This window comes from Mustela nivalis (genome assembly GCF_964662115.1).
Source record: "Mustela nivalis genome assembly, chromosome: 12".
NCBI lineage: Eukaryota > Metazoa > Chordata > Mammalia > Carnivora > Mustelidae > Mustela > Mustela nivalis.
In genome coordinates, this window is record NC_139031.1 from 11,084,676 (window position 1) to 11,091,899 (window position 7,224).

Below are 7,224 nucleotides of genomic sequence, written 5' to 3' on the forward strand. Positions count from 1 at the left end.
AGTATGTGGGTCTTCATCAGTTCTTGGCTTTGGACCCTGTTCTTTGTTCTTTTCCTTCGCTTTGGAGATCTTATCTGTTCCAAATATTTCAACCTTTATGTCTCTGTCAAGGACTCCCAAATCAGGCCTGATACCTCATGAAACTTTAATCTTTTGCTTGGACTTTCCCTCGTTGAATTGGATCACTGTCAGGCAAGATCTGAGCCCTAAATTACACTTACCACCACCCAACCCAACAATCTTTGTAATTTTACCAATTTTTGTGGGTAAAGACAGGGAGAAGAATCTTATTTTCTAACTAACAGACTTCTCCCCAGATAGAGAGCTACTTTGTCTACCTTATGAGTCACTTTCAGTGAAGGGGCCGGGAGAGAGGGTGACCTCAGAAACAAAGACGCTTACGTAAAATGAGGTGATGATGAAACCGCCTTCCCAGCAGGGCTGATCCAGTTTGGTTTCGCTGGCTACGCTCCTCAAGACCTGAACGGTCTGGGACAGTAGGAGTGGCTGTGGGAAGAGGAGGAAAAAGGTAGTTGTCATCCTGAATGGAAGTTTGACATTTAAGAAAAATTCTATAAAGCTTTTCACTTGATATAGAATTATAGATAGACACCATTTTTCTATTACCCTCAAAGGGTTGCTTGACTGTCTTCCCACTTGCGTTGTGTTCGTCAAGAAAACTTCTGCCTCCTTAATCTTATTCTGCTGTACCAACTATGTCTTTATTCTCTGGCAGTGTATAAGATCTCTCCAACAATAGTTTTGAGCAATATGATTACGGTATTCTTTGGGGTGTGTGCATGTATCAGTGTATGTGTGGTGCTTGGGTTTTGTCAAGATTCTTGGATCTGAGGATTTAGTTTTATCAAATGGGGAAATTTTTCAGTCATGATTTCCTCTAATATTTTTCCTTCTTTACACCCCTCTCCTTCTCCTGTGGGACTCCAACAAGAAGTATATTAGGCCATTTGAAGTTGTCCTATACCTCACTGATGATCTGTTTATTTTTCAAAAATTCCTTTTCCCTGTGGATTTCACTCTGGTTTGTTTTGAATGCTCTGCTTTTGAGTTCATGAATAGTTTTCTCCTGCCTTGTCTGATAGAGAATGGATCTAATCCAGAGCAATTTTTTTTTTTCCATTTCAGACATTGTAGTTTTCCTCTCTAAAAGTTCAACTTGGGGCTTTTAAAAAATATATTCTGTGTTTGTATTTAACATCTCTCCTCTAGCCTCTTGGACATATGGGATACACTTATAATAATTGTGCTAAGGTCTTTGTCCTGTAATTCTCATATCTGTGTCAGTTCTGGGTTAGATTTGATGGATTCATTTTTCTCCCATTATGAATTGTATTTTTCGGCTTTTTTGCAAACCGCGTAATTTTTTTTAGGGCATGCCACACACTGAATTTTACTTTTGTGTTGGGATTTTTATACTCCTATAAATATTCTTGGGCTCTATTTTAAAGCACAGTTAACTTCCTTGGAAACAATCTGATCCTTTTGTGTCTGGCTTTAAATATTTGTTAGGTGGGACCAGACCGGCATTTAGGTGAGGAATAATTACCCTTTCCCTCTGAGGCAAAGCATTTCGAGTACTCTACACAATACTCTGTGAATTTTAAGGTTTTTTAGTCTGTCTGGTGAGAATACGCACTATTTCTGGCCCTATGTGAAATCCAGTCGCCGTTCTCTTTAATCCTTTTGGGTGGTGGTTTTTCCAACCTCAGATAGTTTCCTCACATCCGTGCTCTGATCAGCATTCTGCTAAACACTAAAGCTCTAAAGATTTCTGAAATTCTCTTTGGACAGCTCTCTCCTCTCCCAGCTCAAGGGGTTTGCTGGTCTCTACCTGGGTTTCCCTCTGTGCGCCACAGCCTGGAAATTCTCTCAAAGGAGCAGCTTGGGCAATTATAAAACTCACCTGACTTTTCCTGTCCTTCCTTGCCTGATGTCTAACATCTTAACCACAATTATTTTGTGTATTTTGTCCCTCATTTCATTTTGGCTGGAAGTAGAAAATCAGCTATTTTGAAAAAATATTTTAAAGATTAAAAATGCCATTTTTATATTTATCACATATTGACTATTGATATTCTATCAGTAATCTTCCGTAACTGGCTTATAGCAGCTTACAAGACCCAACTGTTAAATATTCAGAAATATCCTGACTTTGCTGTTAACCTGTTGACAGTTTGAATCTGGCCATGGAGGAAAGATGTATGTTCATGATGTTGGATGGTGCTATCCGTCCAAGCTTTCCCCCCTTTTTATATCATGGCCCCCCATGTCTCCCCAACAACTGCCTTACCAAGTCCCTCTGGACTTTTTAAAGAATTCCTGCCTGAAAGAGAATCTTTAACATTTCTCGTCGTGTGTGTCTCCTGGTAAGGAATTATTAAAGTTTTTCCAAGATTTTTGAAAGATCTTTTGAAAGACTTTTGAAAGATATTTTCACTGGACATAGGGTCCTCGCAGATCTAATTAGTTGGGGTAGGATGAGGTCATACTGGAGTCCCATGGACTGCTAATCCGATAGGACTGGTGTTCCTGCAGGAAGACAGCCATGTGAGGAGAGCACCGTGTGGCGACCGAGGCAGTACTGGAGTTCTGTAGCTATAAACCAAGGAGTGCCAAACACTGAGCGAGTCAACAAATGCAACAGATGAGGAAGGATTCCCCTCCAGGTTTCAGAGGGAGCATGGCCCTGCTGTCACCTTCATTTTGGACTTCTAGACTCCAGAACTGTGGGACAATAAATTTCTGTTGTTTTAAGCCACACAGGGTGCCATACTTTGTTACAAGGAAATGAAGACAGAGGACTAACTGGATACCAGTTTCTTCATCATGGTGGGAAGGGGAGGTTCCCATTCTCCTCTAGCCTTGCTATCTGAGAGATTTTCCCACCAATTGCTTTCCTCAATGGATAATAAGTTATTGGAAAGCAAGTATCACATCTTATTTATTTTTTGTGTTTTCCAAAGCTCCTACTTACCATTGGATTTAACATGCATGCCAGTTGGATATGAAATCTGTGGCTTCAGATATTGGGTAGGCAAAATAATTTTATTTTCTATAATTAGGATCATTTTGGTTTTTAAGTTCCCATTCTGTTGAGGTACACATGGTACATTCAGGGGTTTCTTAGACAGATTTGTGGGACAGTGCTTTTCTCCTTATCTTTCTTCCTGGGGGTAGCTAAGTTCTGGGGGTAGTTTACAAGGTGTCCAGGCAATGTCCGGGAGTGATTTTTGTCTTTGGTCATTGTTTATCTTTTCTTCAGAATTCTCATTCATCCTGCTTTTCACCTCTGTCCCCACTGACAGCTGCTGCCTCTTGGTCTGTCCTTCAGTCCCTGTTGATCTATGCAGGATACCCTATGTCTTTCATATTTCAACCAGGAGGTCTCTGCAGGCTTGATGGCTTCTCTCACTTCATCTGTTTTCACATGAATGAGAGCATGGCTATTCCAAATCCATCCTGAGTGCCTAGGAGGTCCCTAGAGACCGTTTCTGGTATCTCTGTCAAGAAGCATGGTAGAGCCATGTGTTTGTTCTCAATTGTTGCTATAACAAATTACTACAAACTTAGAGGCTTAAAACAGCACACATGTACTATCTTATGGTTCTATAATTCAGAAGTTTAACACAGACTTTGCTAAGGTGATGTCAAAGTGTCAGCTGGGCTGTGTTCCCTTCTAGAAGTTTTAGGAAAGAATCCATTTCTCTGCCTCTTGTAGCTGCTGGAGGTCATCCACACCCCTAGGCTCATGGCCCCTTCTGCCTTCAAATCCAGCATCTCTGTGACTCTGTTTCTGGCACCACACCTTTCTCCAACTCTGTTCTGTTGTCCCCTTCTATGGTTAAGGATTCTTGTGCTTACATTGAACACACCTGGATAATGCGAGATAGAGTCCTTATTTTAAACAAAATGTATTACAGACCTTAATTCCATCTTCAGCTGTAATTCCCCTTTGCTATGTAACCAACAGGCTCACAGGTTCTGGGAATCAGGATGTTGATGATTTGGAAGGCGCACTACTCTGCTTACAAAAGCCATTTCTACTTACTGGTCTGTTGTGAGTGAGATGTATGGATGGACTCAGGAACCTGGTTCTCCTCGCCCTGAAAATTAGCATAATCCTCCTCTTCAAGAACCTCTGAGCTTCTGATTCTACACCCACCTCTCATTTCTTTTCCTGATCAGTGTGGAGAGACCAGGACACAGAGAAAGAGAGATTAGGGAAATGCAGGAAGCCCTCCTTGGCTGACTCTCCTCTCTTTCCCCTAGTCAAAGTAATTTTTAGCTCACTCAGAGAGGAATAGATCGACCCTGCAAGTGTCTTTTTCCAAATCCATCATTTAGGCACAGATTTCAGTATTAAAACTAAAAAGAGAAGAGTTAAATTTATTGTCAGTCTCTTCATGTATAAAGCTTTCTCCTGTCAGTAGTGATTCATTAAGAATCTAGTGGGGAGAGAGAAACCCAAAATGGTAACAAAAGGATTTGAGGGGAGGCTTGCCAGAGAGGCGGGCACCCACCTAAGAAAATTGCCCAGAAGGGCAAGGAGACAGCAGAGCATGGTTCAAGCCAGCCTTCAGTTCAGCTTGTCTGGCCGACACCTCCTCATCCGGGCCAGAGATACGTCTGGTTCCTCTCTCAGCTGTAACAGAGTAGAGGAATCATATTCTCATCCACATTTCAGTATATGAATGATTTGAATGAATTGAATGAATAAGCGATATTACAGATGGGGATGGAGAGTGAGGAGCTATTTTCCTAAGGCATGAGCCATATGGAAGTTGCTCCAAGCTACTGAATTGTGACAATCATGAGAGAGTCAGGAGCCAGCTGGCTTCCCTGATCTGGCTGACATGTCTGTTCGCCCTCCAGTCTGTTGTGCCGTCTCTAGGGAGGAAGACCACGTCGCTCTCCATGCGTGGTGATGACACTGAGCCAATGCAGGCAACGAGTTACGTCAGCTCCCATGGGCTGGGCAGGACCCACACATCTCTAGCTGGTGTGAAAGCCTGCCAGCCAAACGGAGCAATGACGTGATCTCATCAACAAGAACGCTCCCTTCACCCTGTATCTATCTGTGGCCACCCCCTGCCTCCCTCCCTTCACTCGCTCAATAAAAATTCCAGGGGCAGGCATGAAGGAGAACAGAAAGGGAAAGGAAAGGAGAAAAGAGGCTGTGTGTGTACGCCTGTGGGCATGTGTCCACCTCGGACTCACTCCCTCCAAACCTGACATGCATACCTTTGATATTGGGTTCCCTCAAAGGACTTTTGAAAACTGAGAGTGAACAGCGAGTTGGCGATAGCAATTTTTCACATGTTCTAAATGTTCACAGAATGCACCCTATGTTCAGCACTTGATTTACCATTATTTAAATATTATAAAAGTATTCATTAAACATGGAAAGGATAAAAAAAAAAAACCACAATAGTCTCTCACAAATACAGTGTTGCACCTGATACTCTGTTAGAAACTAGAACCCCGACACTAACTTTGAACTGTGTTACTGAGGCATTGGCAATAATAACAAAGATATTATGTCATTAGACACCGATGAAATGGTGTTGGGTCCCAGATGCCTGATTTGCCTCAGGTTCCTTCTCCCTGTTAGGTCACTTCTACTACTTCCTTTCCTAGGTACTCACCTTAAAGTACTCCAACAGCCAACCCAAAGAGAATAATTTTTTTGAAAATGAATCCTTCAGAGGACATGGCATGGCAAAGGAAGAGGAAAGAGGAGGTTGGCGGGCCCACGTCCAGGGTCGGCTGTCCTCCAGGCATCGTGGGGTCTCATGGCTCATTTCAACACAAATGAGGTTCTACCAGCTGCTTAGCCAATCTTCCTCCTCAGCTATTATGAACTGATGGCTTGGCAGCACTTCTCATGTGTCATTCCTTCAGCCCCCACCCTCCATCCCGTCCCACTGTAAATCTCTCCCAGGCTGTGGCAGGCGCAGGCTCTCCCTCGAGTCCAAAAACCAGCCAACGCTTGTAAGTGTTGCCTGCACCAGGCAACATGCATCTTTCAAGCGTTTGGAGGTATTCTAATCCTTCTCTTAATCTTACAGATGAGAAAACTGAAGATCAGGGTTTCCTAAACCAGCAAGGAGTAGAGCTGTGATTTGAACCCAGGTCCATTTGATTTTAAGTCCCCATGATGTTTCCTCTAACCCATGTTGCATTGGGAGCACAAATGAGATGTAGGGAGGTCATTAGAGGCACATGGAACCCAGAGTCCAACTTTGATTAGTTCAGTAGTTGACTCTGCCTGTCCAGGTCTCAGATCCTGTGTGCCAGGGATGAAGAGGATCTAGATGCCTTGGTTGGCTGTCAGAACAGCTTCCTTCCCGCAGAGCTGAGCCTTTTTTGCTTTGACTACCCCGAAGACCTAAATCTCTTGAGCTCTGATCCACTTTTATCTCCTTTCCAGCTACCCAGGTGACATGTCCTATAGCTGGTTTCTAGCTTCAGAGACCGAAATATCCCTTTTCATCATCCAGCCGGTGTCATTTTCTCTGTTGGTTTCGATGACTCTCAGTGGTCTCCAGGGGGAGCCAGAGAGTCGTCTTTTGTTTACTGGTAAATAACAAGTCGTTGGATATATTTACATACTAGGACTTCCGCAGGATTTCAGCGGAGATAAGGCAGCAGGGTAAAGCTGGTTCCCAGGGAGGATGGAGTGATTCATCACAACTTAAGAAAGGACCAGCCTCCTTTCCTGCCCATCTTGAGGGGAGATGATCCCTCCGCTCTGTGGCTGCAGATGTGAAGAGGCAGGAGTCCCGCAGCCACTGGCCCAGAGGAGAAGGTGTCAGCCCCACTGACTGAGCTGAGGTTGGCTTGAACTGTGTCCTGCTGTCTCCTTGCGCTTCTCCTGGGCACTTTCGTAGTGGGTGCTCTTCTCTCTGGCAAGCCTCCCCTCAAGTCCTCCCCCTCGCGCCAACCCTACGAATCCCAGAGCCTCAGCCGTTGGAATGACTCCCTTTAGTACAGTCCTTCCATTTTCTGGTATCATACAGGACTTGAATCCCAGTGGCTGGCATGCTGAGTCTTGGTTTCCTCTTATCTTCCGGGAAGGAGTTTGCTCTCTTGGTCTCCCCTTGCCCAGAGCCCTTCTGTATCCTTTGCCCTCTCAGTCTACTTCCTGCAATGGATCCCATATGCCTGAGCCGTGGAAGGACTTGAGCCACCCCTGGGTCAGGA

General features: G+C 44.0%; 1 long non-coding RNA gene across 1 annotated transcript; it reads right to left on the reverse strand.

Moving 5' to 3' along the window:
• Positions 1–200: 200 nt before the first annotated feature.
• On the reverse strand, positions 201–5,967 carry LOC309845220. The gene is made up of 3 exons (XR_014301116.1): positions 5,667–5,967; positions 4,542–4,663; positions 201–507 (listed from the first exon to the last, which is right to left on the reverse strand). It is a non-coding gene; the product is annotated as an uncharacterized lncRNA (long non-coding RNA).
• Positions 5,968–7,224: the final 1,257 nt, after the last annotated feature.